Below are 18,806 nucleotides of genomic sequence, written 5' to 3' on the forward strand. Positions count from 1 at the left end.
TATGATATATACAGCTGCCTTTCCATGAACAGAAGGGCATACTTTACTACTACACAAATAAAGCAAATTATTGGAGCATCCAAAGACCAGGGAAGCCCATTCTGGCCACAGCGGTTGGCTGAAAAAATGTCTAAAGAGGTGGTCATGTCCAGTGGCATACATAGGGCCCCATAGCAAGGGTCAAACCAGGGCCCCCCCTAAACCCTTTTCAATGACCCCTGGGCCATTTTTCCACTGCTTAATTTGCTAAAAGTTGTTCCTTTAGAGGGTAGAGTCTTGACCAAGTTTTCACCTCCAGTAGAAAAGGACTGAGACTGGGCCCCCTCTTGCCCTGGGCCCCATAGTAGTCGCATGGTCTGCTGATATGGTAGTTACACCCCTGGTCATATCGCTGAACTGGCCGCACAGGGGCCCAGGGTGATTGGGGACCCATCCCAACTGTAGAGCAGTGGCAGAAGTGCCCAGGTTGCACTCCTAAGCTAAGAGTGGGGGTGGCGGTGCAATGCAGGCCCCGACATACAGTAACTTTGCTTGGGGCCCCCAAAACACTGCAGTGTTGGCCTATTGAGAGGGGAGTCCACGTGATCCATTAATACATTGTAATATAGTATCAATCTGATTGTTCATGATTGTTACTAAAGGCTGTATAAGACAGCCTGATTGAACAGCCGATTGATGGGAATGAAGCATTCCTTCTCAGCAATCGTCTGCTCGCTAGTGTAGGAGACCACTGCTATTACATGCAGTCCTCTACTCCACAGTATAGGGAGGAACAATAGCTATGCCATCACGCTTCCTTATATTGAATCACTGTTCACTAGCAGCAGATTATGATTAGACACCATGATCTGCCAACAATGATTTTTTAACCTGTTAAAAGATTTGGATTGTCCGATGAATTAGCGTTTGCTTGTTCATCGGGCAATAGGCGGCAGGTGTAAATCAGGCTTCGGTCGCCTATTTATTTAGTAAAACTATAAAATTCATATACAGTTGTGTTCAAAATAATAGCAGTGTGTTTAAAAAAGTGAATAAAGCTCAAAATCCTTCTAATAGCGTTTATTTCCATACACACAAATGCATTGTGAACACTACACTTTCTATTCCGAATCAAAACATGAAGAAAACGATATCAAATTTGTGTTGTTCCTCTAAATAATTGAAGAAAAGTGAATATTAGACTGTTCAAAAAAATAGCAGTGTTTGTATTCTTCTTTACAAACTCAAACATTCACTATATAAACTGAAAAAGATTTTGCTTTCCTTTGAATCACTAAACTAATATTTAGTTGTATAACCAGTGTTTCTGAGAACTGCTGTACATCTGTGTTGCATGGAGTCAACCAACTTCTGACACCTGTGAACAGGTATTCCAGCCCAGGATGATTGGACTACATTCCACAGTTCTTCTCTATTTCTTGGTTTTGCCTCAGAAACTGCATTTTTTATGTCTCCCCACAAGTTTTCTATTGGATTAAGATCCGGGGATTGGGCTGGTCACTCCATAACGTCAATCTTGTTGGTCTGGAACCAGGATGTTGCACGTTTACTGGTGTGTTTGGAGTCGTTGTCTTGTTGGAACACCCATTTCAAGGGCATTTCCTCTTCAGCATAAGGCAGCATGACCTCTTCAAGTATTCTGATGTATTCAAACTGATCTATGATCCCTGGTATGCAATAAATAGGCCCAATACCGTAGTATGAGAGAGGAACATATCATGATGTTTGCGCCACCATGCTTCACCGTCTTCACAGTGTACTGCGGCTTGAATTTAGTGTTTGGGGGTCGTCTGACAAACTGTCTCCGGCCACTAGACCCTAAAAGAACAATCTTACTTTCATCAGTCCACAAAATGTCTCTTTAGGCCAGTCAATGTGCTGTTTAGCAAATTGTAACCTCTTCAACACATGTCTTTTTTTGAACAGTGGGACTTTGCGGGGGCTTCTTGCAGATAGTTTGGCTTAGGGGTGGGCGATATAGACGATATGCAATATAAACTATATAAATCTGGCCAATGATAGGTCCTGAGGGGTTAATTGCGGCGGATCATGGCGCGCAGTAATAGAGGCCGGGTATGGGATATGGCCGGCATATGCAGGTAGCTACGTTTGTATTCGGGCATATTAACTATACTCATTGGTGGCGCAGTGGCCACAGCCCCTCCCTTCTACTCCCCCTCTTCAAAGTATTATATTAATTGCGGGCCCCCCTCCTCCACACGATTAAATCTTTGGTGGCAGTGGCCCCAGGGTAGCAGCTTCTGATCGGAGCCCCAGCAGTGTAATTGCGGGGCTCCGATCGGTTATCATGGCAGCCAGGACGCTACCGAAGCCCTGGCTGCCATAGTCGGCTCCCTGCTGCTGTGTGCACTATGCACAGAGCTACAGGGAGAGTGTGAAGTCCTATTCACCCTGATAGAGCTCTAGGGTTCTAGCCCCTAAGGAGGCTAATAGTAAAAGTAAAAAAAAAAAAAAAAAAAGTTTAAACCCTCCGAAATATAGAATAGATTGTGATGCATATCGCACATGCTTAAAATTATATCGCAATATAGATTTTAGGCCATATCGCCCACCCCTAGTTTGGCTTCACATAGGCGTATTCTAATTGTAACAGTACTCACAGGTAACTTTAGACCTTCTTTGATCTTCCTGGAGCTGATTGCTGGCTAAGTCCTTGCCATTTTGGCTATTCTTCTATCCATTTGAATGGTAGTTTATTTGCTTTCTTCCACGTCTTTCAGGTTTTGGTTGCCATTTTAAAGCATTTATTTTTTACATTTTTAAAAGGTCTGCGCATGCGCAGACCGGAAGACCGGATCCGTCAATGCGGCAATTTTACATTACAATGGGAAAAAATGCCGGATCCGACATTCAGGCAAGTGTTCAGGATTTTTGGGTGGAGAGAAAAATGCAGCATGCTGCGTTTTTTTTCTCCGTCCTAATACCGTAAAAGGATTGAACTGAAGAGATCCTGATGCATCCTGAACGTATTTCTTTCCATTCAGAATGCATTAGGTTAAAACTGATCAGTTTTTTCCGGTATTGAGCCCCAAGGATGGAACTCAATACCGGAAAACTTTGACGCAAGTCCGAAAGTACCACCATAATTCAGAAATAATTATTTTAAAATTTCCGTTAATTTGTCCAATTCTGTGCAGCACAGTTATTTTCATACTGCCAGAGCTTGCTGTGTGTAGGATTACCATGTAAACAACAAAAATTTTGCTGAATTTCATCCCCCCAAACCCCCATAGACATTGTCATTTTTACTTTTCCCATTGACGTAGCCATATAAGGGCTTGCTTTTTTTAGATATATGTCAGTAGTATTCTGTGGGTTAGTACAATTACAGCAATTACAAATATATGTATTTTATTTATATATTTTAAAACTTTTTTGCACAAAAAAAAATAGTTGTGCATCTCCATGTTCTCAAATATAACTAGTTCTGGTCATTATGGCCACGACAATACCAATTATATATAGTTATTCTTATTCCAATAATAAAGGGTTTGAAGAGGACTTGTCACCTTTTATTTAGTAACTACTTGCATTCCCCATAAAATATCAGGTCTTAAAAATCTTTTCTCATGACTGTATGTTTTGTCATTCCTCTGTTATTCCTACTATACATTTATGGATAAATTGGTAATAAAATAAATTGGCACAGTGTTAGACACAGCAGGGACACACCAGCAACTGTTAACACCCATTCGTTAATATATTCATAACATTCTAGTATGAATAATGGAAGGACAACACAACATAATGTGAAAATATGCTCCAGAATTGTCATTTCATGTGAAGTGCAATTATTTAGTAAAAGACAGGTGGTATCAGATCCTTTTAAATAAGTGGAGAAAGGCATTTTTTTTTTACTGGAGGTTTCTGTTTATTTTTATAAAACCCTTTTTTTTTTACTTTTTTTTTAAACCTTTTTTATTAGCCTCACCCAAATCTCCTTATTGCTTGATTGCTCTGTACTGCAGTCTATTAAGCCATGTCTCTGGGAGGATCTAATTAGATGGCAGACCTGGGGGCCATTATTTGGCTTCCATAACAACCTGTTGGCAGCCTGCAAATGTGGCATAAGGGTACCTATGAGATGACGTGTAACCACTTAGATGCTGCAGTAGCTATTGACTGTGGCATCTAAGGTTCATATGGCTAGGATTGGAGTGATTTTTGATCCTGGCCTATTGCAGCAGAGTAGCAGCTGTATGTTACAGCTCACATAAGCTGCCGATGGCAAAGGCTCCGCACCATCATCCCATCATACGTGTACAGCGGGTGTCGGAAAGTACTTCCTGACCATGCTATGAATGTACTGCTGATGCTGTAGGGGGGTTAAAAAGGTTCTGTCAACTCTCCTGACAAGACTGGCATCTCTTCTTCTGCATTGTGCCATTCCTTTGTTGTTCCTGTAAGTGTATGAATAGAAATGTCAGGAGAGCATACCAGTTCTGCTTATCTGCAAAAAACCCACTGACAATTGTCCCACCAGAGCTTTCATCACCATGATCTGCCTGGGCTGACATCCATTCCCCCCGCACTAAATGTTAGCTGTAGATCAGTAATGATTTTAACTGGCAGCGGTGAACACAGCCCGCCTTGATGGACTGTATCATCTGTTGTATGGGGTTAAACAGGTGCACACAGAGGATTGACGGATCCATATACCTGCGACACTCATCATGCCTCCAGAATATACGGACGCTGCTAGAACCCGAAGGCCTCATCAATACGATACTTTATCCTTTAATGGCCGTTTCATAATGTTGTATGAGTTTATCAGCTTTTAGCGTCTCCCTGTGAAGTGATCAATATGAGTTACAGCAAAATGTACAGAGACGCGACAGCCGCGGGAACAGCGAGAGCTGCTCGGCCGTCGCCAACATCTCTCTCTTTATGGTAAACAGCAACTCTCACATTGTTCTCTGCAAAATGTGATCCTTTGTCTTGCTTTTGGTTTTGTTCCCACTCTCATCATTAATTTATAGGGCCAATGTGAAGGTGGACCTCCGCGGTGTGGGGAAACATGGACAGACGAGTGTGACCTATGTGCAGGATCTAATGTCTTGTCAGTAGGAGACAACTGGTGCTTTAATTCTTCATGATCTGGAGTCAGGTGATTGCGCACACAGCCGCTCCCCTCCATATAGTGAGAGGCTCCAATAATCATACATTTCTTTTATTTCTGGAATCTGACATACTTGCATTGTTAGCTTGGAATTACCCAATGTAATAGATAGGACGTAGGCAATAAGAGCCACAATATCTTCGGAAAGTTGCATAAATGCTGTGATTTGTCAATGTGATACAGCATAGAAGGTGGAACTCATAACTTATTACTATAACACCAGATTTCTTCATGATAAGATATACTAATTGACCTCAGACCCCTTCCCTTGCCAATCTCAGAGTTACTTAGAGCTGCAATCACTATTCTGCTGGTGGAGTCACTGTGTACATACTAGGGGTCGACCGATTATCGGATTTCGAACGTTATCGGTATCTATTTTGCTGATATACTGATAACGTATTGGGAACACGGATCGCGCTGCTGTCAGCGCTCTCCGTGTTCCCTCAGCAGCACAGGGAGGAAGGAAGCAGTGTCTTCCAGCCCCCTGTGCTGCTGCTGCCACCAATGAGAGGAGGGAGGACAAGAGGAGGGGAGGGGCTGCGCCACCAATGAAGATAACTCTCTCATTCATTTAAATTCAACAGGAGGAGGGAGCTGGCTGCAGAATCCCATAGCCGGCTCCCGACCTCTATGACAGCAGCTGCGATCTGCGGTAGTTAACCCCTCAGGTGCCGCGGATCGCAGCTACCGCTCATAGAGGTCGGGAGCCGGCTATGTGATTCTGCAGCCAGCTCCCGCCTCCTGTATATGAATTAATTAGTTATCTTCATTGGGGGCGCAGTGTGCCCCTCCCCCCAAACCCCAGTATTAATCATTGGTGGTGCAGTGCACCCCCCAAACCCCAGTATTAATCATCGGTGGCTCAGTGCGCCCCTCCACCCAAGCCCCCCAGTATTAATAATTGGTGGCGCAGTACCGCCCCCCCCCCCCACCCAAGCCCCCCAGTATTAATCATTGGTGGCAGTGGCCACAGGGTCCCCTCTCCCCTCCTCCTCACTGGCAGTTCTGATCGGAGCCCCAGCAGTGTAATATATATATATATATATATATATATATATATAAACACACACCAAAATATTATTTATAAATGAAAAACAAAGATTTACAAAAAAAAACACTACACGTTAACAATAAACATTCATTTTCAGCAGATTTGTGTAGGAATTATTATTATTTTTTTTTTAATTAAAATTCACAGAATATCCTTATAAATTATCAGCTATCGGCCTGAAAGTTAACAGATTATCGGTATCGGCCCTGAAAAATCCTTATCGGTCGATCCCTAGTACATACATTACATTACTTATCCTGTACTGATACTGAGTTACATCTTGTATTATACTGCAGAGTTGCACTCACTATTCTGCTGGTGGAGTCACTGTGTGCATACATTACTTAGCCTGTATTATACTCAAGAGCTGCACTCACTATTATGCTGGTGAAGTCACTGTACATTTATTACATTATTTATCCTGTACTGTTTCTCAGTTACATCCTGTATTAAACTCTATGATGATGGCTTCTGAGCTAAAATCTGCCAGCATTCTCTGCATGTTCATTATTTGCACATAGTTTGCGTTGGTGATTTCCATGTCAGAAAGTTATTACATCAAGCCCAGCAGAGTCACCTGATGTAGAAAAAAGTAACTGCCCCCTGTCATCTAGGAGCTCGGGTGAGTGATAGAGGTCTTCAGACTACGTCTGTAGGTGTTGTGGTCAGGCTCCACTTATGCAGTAGTAGTGAAGCTCAGTACAGAGGTGCTACAACCTGCCATAAGGGAGTTTCTGTAGGGGAATAGTGTGCAGAAAATCTACAGCAGTTAGAGTAGCAGCAAAGAGAATGAGAACTTCACAAATGTCTTCCACGTGCTGTGGAGAGTGCCCACACTGGAATCTGCACCTACATTGACATGTAATGCAGATTTTGCTTTTGCAACTTTTGTCCACATACATGGGTTTTCTGCAGTGGTTGCAATCTTAGGCAACGTTCCCACGGACAGCCGCGCCATAATTTTGCACAAAACCCGCCGACGGCCGCATCCTCGCAGCCTCCCATACATCTCAGTGAGAGGCAGCACAGAGGACCGTGGAGCGGCGGCTTAAATCTGTGGCCGCGCCGTGAAAGGACATGTCCATTGAGATGTATGGGAGGCAGAGAGGACGCAGCCGTCAGCAGGTTTTTGGCGAAAGTTCGGTGTGGCTGTGTGCGCCAAAATGCCACTTAAAAAAAACACTGTGTGAACGTTTGGAGCGTAACATCATAGTGTCAGGCTCCAGTTCCAGAGCCCCTCCCTCCCCCCCCCCTGTGTTGTGTTTTTTTGTCATTGAGATTTAGTCCCATACATTTTTTGAAGCCTGGAAAATGTTGCTCCTATCTGGGACTGGATGCCCCAAGGTTACGCTGCCCTGGCCTCCTAAACACATGAAAACCCAACATCCCCAGTCAGTTTATTGGACAATCATTAGTGCCACTCTGAGGCTCCATCCAACTTGTTACACTATCCCGTGCAGAGTTTGAACCCGACTTCTTCACTTTTCTACATGTTAATAGAAAAACTTCAAGCATCAGTTGTAAGGGCTGCAATAAAGGCTGCTCCATCTGCTTTCACTGTTGCACCTTTTGCAGGTTTTTGCATTTCATAAATTCTGTAGGAAGCGTCTCGTAATGATGAGTCATTTAAGACATGGCCACATATGGCATAAGCCGTGCAGACTTTCCTCAGTGGGATTATTTGTGGAAAATCCACAGAGTTTAGAGCAGCGGGAAAGAGGATGAGATTTGAACAAATGTCATCCACACTCTGCAGAATGTTTCTGCAATCCACACATAACTGGTCAATAAACATGAGGGAGTCACAAATCAAATTTATGAACTTCTCTAAAGATTCTTATTTCAGAGAATCCAAATCTTTGTTCTACACAAATTGCTCAAAGTAGCACCCCCAATTTCACATGTCAGAAGACTGAGAAGAAGGCTTCTCACTTTGGTGCGGCTGTCCATGCCAAAATTCGGCTTAAAAAGCTGCTGTGTGGACTTCACCTTAAAGATATCCAGGCTGGAGCTTGACATCATATTGTCAGGCTCAGATCCAGAGCCCCTTTGCAACACCATAAAGGGATAGTTTTTGGACCATCTTTTCAATTAAAAAAAAATGCCAAATCCCTTCTACCATCCATTCACCCATAGCCATGTATGTCACTGTCACTCTGACATCACTAATGCTGTCTTGGCTTTAAGAGCTTGAAAGAGGTTGGATACAGTCCTTGGAGACCTCAGATTGCCCTGAAAAGTCATGTATGACAATTGGGAAGCTTCCGATTCGGACCAGATTCATTCGGGTCGAATTGAGGCTGATGACTGATTCAACTGAATTTGACCTAAACTAATTTCGCTAGTCTCTACTTGTCAGTATATGCTGCATGGATTTCACCTGTTGTAAGGCCTTATGCCTCATTCACACGTCAGTGTTCGCTCAGCGATTTTTAGCCAGAACCAGGTGCGGCTCTAAACACAGAACAGGAGCAGATCTTTCCCTTCTACCTTATGTCTGCGGAGGCTCCACTCCTAGTTTTGGCTCACAATCACTGATGGAAAACACTGACCAAACACTAATGTGTGAATAAGGACTAATGCAACATGTCAGGTCGGTGATACATATGCAGCATGTACACATTGTAATTCACAGGAAAATCTACACAATTTGGTTTCAATTTAGGTCATTTTGGAAAATCTGCAGGGAAGGATTTGGCTATACCTTTAAAGGGGTATTCCGGGTACATCATGGTATTCTCTATGATAGAGCATTATTATTAGATTGGTGCGGGTCCCAGCAGTCATAACCTGGCAGTAACGGCAGGTTGGAAACGCAATTGCTGCAGATAGTCATGTAGAAATACTGTTTCTGAGTGGCAGGGCACCTGCTCAATCTGCTGCCCAATTCATTTGGTGGGTTTCAGCAATCAGACTCCCACTGATCTAATAGTTACCCCATATCTTCTGGATAGAGGATAACTTGATGTAACTGGAACAACCCTTTAACCCCTTAGGGACCGGGCTCATTTTAACCTTAAGGACCAGGCCATTTTTTGCAAATCTGACCAGTGTCACTTTAAGTGGTGATAACTTTCAAACGCTTTGACTTATCCAGTCCATTCTGAGATAGTTTTTTCGTCACATATTATACTTCATGACACTGGTAAAATGGAGTAAAAAATATTCATTTTTATTTATAAAAAATACCAAATTTGCAAACATTTTTGAAAAATTAGCAAATTTCCAAGTTTCAATTTCTCTACTTCTATAATACATAGTATTACCTACAAAAATAGTTATTACTTTACATTCCCCAGATGTCTACTTCATGTTAGGATCATTTTGGGAATGACATTTTATTTTTGGGGGACGTTACAAGGCTTAGAAGTTTAGAAGCAAATCTTGAAATTTTTCAGAAATTTTCAAAAACCAACTTTTTAAAGGACCAGTTCAGGTCTGAAGTCACTTTGTGAGGCTTGCATAATAGAAACCACCCAAAAATTACCCCATTCTAGAAACTACATCCCTCAAGGTATTCAAAACAGATTTTACAAACTTTAGGTGTTCCATAAGAATTAATGGAAAAACTTTATTTTTGTATAACTTACCAGTAAAATCTCTTTCTCGCTCTTCCTTGGGGGACACAGAAGACCTTGGGTATAGCTCAGCTCTGTAGGAGGCGTGACACTAAGTGAAGACTGTTAAGCCCCTCCTCCATCAGCTATACCCTCAGCCTGGAGAGAGAGACTGCCAGTTGCGTGTCCAAGTAGTGAGAAAAGGCAAAGTCCACCAAGTGGAAACAACAAGCCAACTACCCAACGGGTAAAACAAAACTCGGAAACCGTGCAGAAAAAAGCAATGATTGGGTGGGTGCTGTGTCCCCCAAGGAAGAGCGAGAAAGAGATTTTACTGGTAAGTTATACAAAAATCTCGTTTTCTCGCCCATTTTCCTTGGGGGACACAGAAGACCTTGGGACGTTCAAGAGCAGTCCAAGAGGGGAGGGACCACAGCACCAAGGCGAAGCACCCGAAGGCATCAAGGAAATGCAGCCTGCAAACCCAGGCGGCCCAAGGCAGCAGCCGCCGAAGCACGAGTATGCATCCTGTAGAACTTGGTAAGGCGTGCAAGGAAGACCGTGGCCACCTTGCACAATTGCATGGCCGAAGCCCAATGCCTCCGGCCCAGGAGGCACCGACCGCTCTGGTGAAATGAACGGTGACACCAAAGGCAGAACCCTGCCCTTGTTGCGGTAACCTCAGCAATAACCATTCTGATAAAGCGGAGGAAAGCCACCCTGGAGCCGTCAACCTTTGCGTGGACCTCCTGGAAACACAAGAGACCGAGTGTCGACAAGAGTCGGAGATGTCCAAGTAAAAACTGCAGAGACACGATGGCTACAAAAACACAACCGTACAGGACAGAAGGAGTAGAGAGAGAACTTCAGTAACGGCTCCAAGAGAAAGAGTGGAGCGCCGAGAGCTCAGTATGTAGTTCCCAGGGCGGTACCGGGGGACGGTACAGAGGAACCAAAGAGCCACTCCGTGGAAGAAGGTCTTAACAGGTCCAGAGGGCCAGGGAACGCTGGAAGAGGAAGGACAGCGCCGATACTTGACACTTCAAGTAACAGAGTCCCAGCCCCAGGTCCAGGCCGGACTGGAGAAAGACAGAATCATGGGGAGAGAAAGGCATAGTGGGGGAATGCCCAGCTTCCAGAACCCCAGGTAAGAACCCTAAGTCAGACAACAGATCCTGGACGAAGCACGGCCGGGAGCGAACACTAGCGTGCCCGCTGGAATCGCCTGGGCAAGCGGAGAAAACCCAATGTGATCAGGCGCAGATCAGTGACACTGGCAAAAGGGTTGGCAAAACTGGTCCCGTCGACCCCCGAGCAACGTCGTCCCGTATCCACCCGGAGTGGGGGAGCAGAAGGAACAAACGGAAGGAACCGAAAAGGGCCCGCCCAGCATCCGACAGATGCCAGGACAAGACAGGCTAAAGTCCATGTCGATGTAGCCACCACAGGAAGGTGTTCTACAGTCCCCGTGTGGGGGATTTAAGGACAATCTTGACAGAAGAAGTAGTCCTCCCAAGTTACCGAGAAGGTAAGTCCACAGCAGGACCATTGCCCAGAATGGAAAAAGCAATCTGCACCTATCGGGAGACAGCATGCGGCAGACCCGGTAAATAGGCACACAGCTAGTACAGCCAGTGTAAATGAGGGAGACAGTATGAGGCCATAAGGAAACACCGGAACCATCCACGTGAACAACCATGTTTTCCCCAGAGGGGAGGGCAGTGAAGGAACAGCCTCTGAAGCCTGGCCGGGGCAGAAGCCACATCGGAGTGATCTTGTCCCAGCGAGAGCCAAAACAGAGCCGGCGAGAAAAATCAGTCGAGACAGAGACAGGCATGACACCCTCCAACCAAAAGGAGGAGTGGGCAACAGGGAAGCCATAGGACAGCTCAAAAGCAGAACCCCCGCTACTCTGAGATGCCCGGCTCACCGCCTCGCTGAAGGCGAATACCCTGATGAACCCAAAGTGGAGGTCCCCCGGACCTGAGTAATCGAGCACCCAAGAGAAGTTTGGCGACCTTCCGAGAAGAGCGGCCCGAACCTGGTAGCAGATCAGCCTGAAGCACAGAGGGTGCCAACAGGAAGGACTCATACCATACTGCATCCGAAGAGGAGGAATGGTAATAGGCGAGGGAACCGTAGTCCCGCCAGAGCCAACGTAGACTTCGAGGGGCGCTGCAGACAGCACTCTCGACCATGTGACCGCTTGCGCAGGGAAGCAATGCCGCGGGGGGACGAATGGGTACGCATCTAGGAACCACGAACACTCCCCAGGCGGAAGGGCCAACGAACATGGTGGATACCGTCACAACGGAAACGCAATATACATTCCAAACCAGAGAATGAGTACCACCCAGCTCGCTGCAGTAGAGAGCAAGTAGAGCCCGTCCGGGTCAGGTGGACAGAAAGATCTCTTCAGATAAGAGTGCAAGGCTTGCGGCAATTATCGTATCCCAAGAGAAAAAAAAAAAGTATGTCGCAGGAGAAAGGGAGGCATACGTACGAGCAGCCCCGTAAGCAGTGAGAAGGCCAACCCACCTACGGGAGGAGAAGGCATACACGGTTCAAACAACGCACAGATCGCACAAGAACGTCCGCTCACTGCAAAATAGTCACTCAGCGAAGAGGGCCTGCCACAGAGTCCCACAGAATCTACGGAAGTGCAAGGTGCAACCTGAAAGGGGGTTATGCACAAGACTAGTATGGCATGCGATGGAACGCAAGCAGTCCGCCCAGAAAGGGGGGAAATGTACTTGGCAAACACTGCAGACAACAAGAGTGCAAGGCCCGCCCCACAAGGGGGTGATGCCCAAGGCCAGTACCTACTTCAGAGAAGTAGGACATACCATATTCCGCCCAGAAGAGGGCCATGCACATGGCCACACAGCATCCAGCAGGACGCAGGAGGTCCACCTAGTGAAAGGGGGACATGCACAGGGTTATCCTAGCATTAAGTGCGTGTGCAATAATCCACCAAACACCGAATTTTGTGAGAGTACAACTCCTCCGCCAATGAATGGGGACATGTACAAGTCCAGCACAGCATATACAAGGACAGCCGTGAGTCCCGTGAGCGTGCAAAATCCCGCCCATGGAATGAGGGGTGGTCACGCACAAGGCCAGCACCATATCCAATGGGAGTGCAAGCACTCCACCCATGTTAGAGGCCATGCTCATGGCCAGCAACGTATCCGGTGAGAGTGCAGCATGCCGCCCAGAAATGGGGGGGTCATGCCCATGGCCAGTATCGCAACCAGGGAGAGTGCGAGCACCCCGCCATGGATGGGGGTCATGCACATGGCCAGCAAAGTACTGGCGAGAGAACAAACACAGTCAGTGAGAGTGTGTGTATGTTGCCTGAGGAAAGGAGACATGCCCATGGCCGGCAGCGAATCCAGTGAGAGTGCAGTACACCGCCCACGGAAGGGGGCATGCATATGGCCGGCAGCCGATCCAGTGAAAATTGCAAGCACCCCACCATGGAGGGGGGTCATGCACATGGCCAGCAACTTACCGGCGAGAGAACAACCCCAGTCAGTGAGAGTATATGCATGCCGTCTGAGGGAAGGAGGCATGCCCAAGACCGACAGCGAATCCAATGAGAGTGCAGCATACCGCCTATGGAAGGGGGTCATGCACATGGCCAGCAGCGAATCCAGTGAGAGTGCAGAATTTTCGCCTACGGAAGGGAGTCATGCCTATGTCCGGCAAAGAATCCAGTGTGAGTGCAGCGTTCCCCTATGGAAGGAGGTCGTGCACATGTATTCCGCATAAGAAAGGGGGTCATGCACATGGCCGGCAGCGAATCCAGTGAGAGTGCAGGGTTCCCCTATGGAAGGGGGTCACGCACATGGCCGGCAGCGAATCCAGTGAGAGTACAGCGTTCCGCCTATGGAAGGGGGTCGTGCACATGGCCAGCACCGTATCCGGTGAGCGTGCAGTATTCCGCCTAAGAAGGGGGTCATGCACCAGGCCAGCCCGCAGCCAGATAGAGAGCAGTATCCCGCCTAGGAAGGGGGGGTCATGCACATGGCGGGCACCATAACTGGAGGGTGACGAATTCTGCCTACAGAAAAGGCCGCATGCACTTGGCCAGCGTTGTACCCCGGGAGAGGGCAAGAAACCGCCTAGAAGGGGAACATGCACCTGGCCAGCGCCATAGCCTGGGAGCGCAACACCATGCCGTCTATGGAAGGGGGGCATGCATACAGGCAGCACTACTGAGATGAGGCTGCAGCCTCCTGCGCAGCTCACAAGAAATCCGTTAGTTGTCTATTTCATCTTTTTTTTTTTTTTTAATAACACAGCCTCTCTGAGACAGAAAGGGGGGCCACCATACAGGTGCACAGCCTCTTTGAGAAGCAGGAAAAAAGGGGGCCAGACATACAGGCCCATCGGAAGCCGCTGGTACCCAAAGGGTTAACTGGGATCCGGCTTGGGGGGCGGCGCCGCGATCCCCTGGGGGCGGGGGAACCTCCAGGCGGGAAGAATTCGCGCCTGGAGAAGTTCCCGCCCCCCCAACAGAGGCCGGAATTTTGCGGCCTAGTAGGCCGTGAAGCCGGGGCCTAAATTTTTGCGGCACCCGGCTGACAGGGGCGGGACAGGAATCGAGATACCGCCGGGACCTGAGCCGGAGTGGATTGTGTGTACATACCGGCCGCGGGTGCCCACCCTGCGGACCGGAAGAGTCAGGAGCCCTGGTGTAGCGCCGGAATGCGGCCCAGCAGGCCGCGAAGCCTGGACCAAAATTTTGCGGCGCCCGGCCGACCGGAATGCACCGACGGTCATTGGAGCATCGTGCTCAAGTCCAATGCCGGCCGCGGGAGCCCACCCCGCAGGCCAGAAAAGTCGGGGGCCGGGAAGGAGCGCTAGAGGCGCGGCCCAGCAGGCCGCTAAGCCTGCCAAAATTTGCCGGGGCCTTACGCCACTGCCGTCAGGCCCTGAGCAGCGGTAAGGGGATGGGGGGGACCCTGAGACCCTTGTGCTGGCGGGATGCAGGGGAGCTAGGCTGCTCTGGTCCACCATGCCTTCTGTGGGGGAGGCAGCAGTGCAGATTGCCGGCACTGGCGCAGCTCAACCCCGGGAGAAACAGAGAGGTCTAGTGCGTCTCTGTTGTCCCTGGAAGAAAAAGAAAAAGAAAAAAGTAAAAATCAAAAATTAAACAAGGAGAAAACAGCCCTGCAGAGCATGGAGTGTCTTGCCTCCTTGGACACTAAGCAAAAACTGGCAGTCTCTCTCTCCAGGCTGAGGGTATAGCTGATGGAGGAGGGGCTTAACAGTCTTCACTTAATGTCACGCCTCCTACGGAGCTGAGCTATACCCAAGGTCTTCTGTGTCCCCCAAGGAAAATGGGCGAGAAATAGAGATACAATTTAAAAATTTCACTTTTTTGGCTGATTTTCCATTTTAATAATTTTTTTCCAGTTACAAAGCAAGGGTTATGACTCTGATTCTGTAGTTTACAGAAACACCCCATATGTGGTCGTAAACTGCTGTACGGGCACACGGCAGGGCGCAGAAGGAAAGAAATTTTGCTGGACTGTTTTTTTGACACCATGTCCCATTTGAAGCCCCCTAGAGTAGAAACTCCCAAAACGTGACTGCATTTTAGAAACTACGGGATAGGGTGGCAGTTTTGTTTGTACTAGTTTAGGGTACATATTCTTTTTGGTTGCTCTATATTACAACTTTTTGTGAGGCAAGGTAACAAGAAATAGCTGTTTTGGCACCGTTTTTATTTTTTGTTATTTACAACATTCATCTGACAGGTTAGATCATGTGGTATTTTTATAGACCAGCTTGTCACGGACGCGGCAATACCTAATATGTATACTATTTTTTTTATTTATGTAAGTTTTACACATATTTGAAACAAAAACAATCATGTTTTAGTGTCTCCATAGTTTTTTCAGTTTTTGGGGGCGATTATCTTGGGTAGGGTATGATTTTTCGGGATGAGATGACTGTTTTATTGGCACTACTTTGGGGTGCGTATGACTTTTTGATCGCTTGCTATTACACTTTTTGTGATGTAAGGTGACAAAAAATGGCCTTTTTTTACACTTTTTTTTTTTTTTTTACGGTATTTACCTGAGGGGTTAGGTCATGTGATATTTTTATAGAGCAAATTATTACGGACGCAGCAATACCTAATATGTATACTTTTTTAAAATTTACTTAAGTTTTACACAATAACAGCTTTTTTAAAACCAAAAAGTCTTTTAGTGTCTCCAATTTCTGAGCCATAGTTTTTTTTATTTTTTGGGCGATTGTCTTAGGCAGGGGCTCATTTTTTGCGGTATGAGGTGACGGTTAGATTGGTACTGTTTTGGTGGGCATACGCCTTTTTGATCGCTTGCTGTTGTACTTTTTGTGATGTAAGGTGACAAATGTTTTTTTAGCACAGTTTTTTTTTAATTTTTTTTTACGGTGATCATCTGAGGGGTTAGGTCATGTGATATGTTTATAGAGCCGGTCGATACGGACACGGCGATACCTAATATGTCAACTTTTATTTTTTTCCCTAATTTTTACTAATTCTTTTTTACTTTACTTGGGGAAAATGAGGTTTTTTTTTAACTTTTACTTGAAATGTAAAAATTTTTTAGGGGAAAACTTTTTTTTAAACTGTTTTTCCACTTTAGTTTTTGTCCCACTTTGGGACTTCAACTTTTGGGGGTCTAATCCCTTTTACAATGCATGTCAATACTTCTGTATTGGAATGCATTAGCTGTATGAGTAATACAGTGTGTATTACTCATAAAGCTTCCGGCCTGTGAGATCCAGGGGGCTGGATCTCACAGGCTCGTCACCGGTAGGCAGCACCGATGCCTAAGGAAGACATCGCGCTGCCTTCCATGCCATCGGGTCCCCCCTACAGCCGCAAGGGGACCTGATGACACCGCCGCTGCAACATGTAAAAGCCGCAAACCGCAGGTCTGAATTGACCTGCGGTTTGTGGCGATCGCCGACACAAGCGGTCCAAAACGGATCAGTTTTGCCCTAATGCATTCTGAATGGAAAAGGATCCGCTCAGAATGGATCAGTTTGCATCAGTTCAGTCTCCATTCCGTTTTGGTGTCCGTCTGATGAAACTGAGCCAAACGGATCCGTCCTGACACACAATGTAAGTCAATGGGGATGGATCCGTTTTCACTGACACAATCTGGCACAATAGAAAACGGGTCCGTCCTCCATTGACTTTCAATGGTGTTCAAGATGGATCCATCTTGGCTATGTTAAATATAATACAAACGGATCTGTTCTGAACGGATGCAGACGGTTGTATCATCTGATCTGTCTGTGCAGATCCATGACGGATCCGCACCAAACACAAGTGTGAAAGTAGCCTTAGCGGACGCAGTACAGAGGCAACAAGTTCTTTGGATCAAGCAGTTCAGTGTTTTATTCACACTTTAGGCAAGTGACAAAACAAGCAGTCATATTCAAACAAAAAAGTCACCTTGCGGTGTTGGTGGTATTTCACACCATGCGGCAATTCTGCCTCAAAGAGTCCTTGCTGATAGCAGCACCAACCTGTTTTCACGCCAAACAGGTAGCAAGCCTTTATCCAGACACAAGGCTCCCAGATCCCAACACAGAGACCTGGCTCCTGAGCCCAGCTGCCTATTTAACCACCTCCGGACCGCCTAACGCAGGATCGCGTTCCGGAGGTGGCAGCCCTGCGCTCAGCGACGCATATACGCGTCATCTCGCGATGGCCGAGATTTCCTGTGAACGCGCGCACACAGGCGCGCGCGCTCACAGGAACGGAAGGTAAGAGAGTTGATCTCCAGCCTGCCAGCGGCGATCGTTCGCTGGCAGGCTGGAGATGTGTTTTTTTTAACCCCTAACAAGTATATTAGACGCTGTTTTGATAACAGCGTCTAATATACCTGCTACCTGGTCCTCTGGTGGTCCCCTTTGTTTGGATCGACCACCAGAGGACACAGGTAGCTCAGTAAAGTCCCACCAAGCACCACTACACTACACTACCCCCCCCCCCCCCCCGTCACTTATTAACCCCTTATTAGCCCCTGATCACCCCTGATCACCCCATATAGACTCCCTGATCACCCCCCTGTCATTGATTACCCCCCTGTCATTGATCAACCCCCTGTAAAGCTCCATTCAGACGTCCGCATGATTTTTACGGATCCACTGATAGATGGATCGGATCCGCAAAACGCATCCGGACGTCTGAATGAAGCCTTACAGGGGCGTGATCAATGACTGTGGTGATCACCCCATATAGACTCCCTGATCACCCCCCTGTCATTGATTACACCCCTGTCATTGATTACCCCCCTGTAAAGCTCCATTCAGACGTCCGCATGATTTTTACGGATCCACTGATAGATGGATCGGATCCGCAAAACGCATCCGGACGTCTGAATGAAGCCTTACAGGGGCGTGATCAATGACTGTGGTGATCACCCCATATAGACTCCCTGATCACCCCCCTGTAAAGCTCCATTCAGATGTCCGCATGATTTTTACGGATGCACTGATAGATGGATCGGATCCGCAAAACGCATCCGGACGTCTGAATGAAGCCTTACAGGGGCATGATCAATGACTGTGGTGATCACCCCATATAGACTCCCTGATCACCCCCCTGTAAAGCTCCATTCAGATGTCCGCATGATTTTTACGGATGCACTGATAGATGGATCGGATCCGCAAAACGCATCCGGACGTCTGAATGAAGCCTTACAGGGGCATGATCAATGACTGTGGTGATCACCCCATATAGACTCCCTGATCACCCCCCTGTAAAGCTCCATTCAGATGTCCGCATGATTTTTACGGATGCACTGATAGATGGATCCGATCCGCAAAACGCATCCGGACGTCTGAATGAAGCCTTACAGGGGCGTGATCAATGACTGTGGTTATCACCCCATATAGACTCCCTGATCACCCCCCTGTCATTGATTACACCCCTGTCATTGATCAACCCCCTGTAAAGCTCCATTCAGATGTCCGCATGATTTTTACGGATGCACTGATAGATGGATCGGATCCGCAAAACGCATCCGGACGTCTGAATGAA

At 46.9% G+C, this 18,806-nt stretch overlaps 1 protein-coding gene across 2 annotated transcripts in view; it reads right to left on the minus strand.

The window, feature by feature from the left end:
* LOC121001262 (opioid-binding protein/cell adhesion molecule homolog) overlaps window positions 1-18,806 on the minus strand; it is a 260,055-nt gene that overhangs the window by 12,369 nt on the left and 228,880 nt on the right. The gene's annotated exons all lie outside the window — the stretch shown is intronic.

The sequence above is a fragment of the Bufo bufo genome, chromosome 1 (assembly GCF_905171765.1).
Source record: "Bufo bufo chromosome 1, aBufBuf1.1, whole genome shotgun sequence".
Classification (NCBI taxonomy): domain Eukaryota; kingdom Metazoa; phylum Chordata; class Amphibia; order Anura; family Bufonidae; genus Bufo; species Bufo bufo.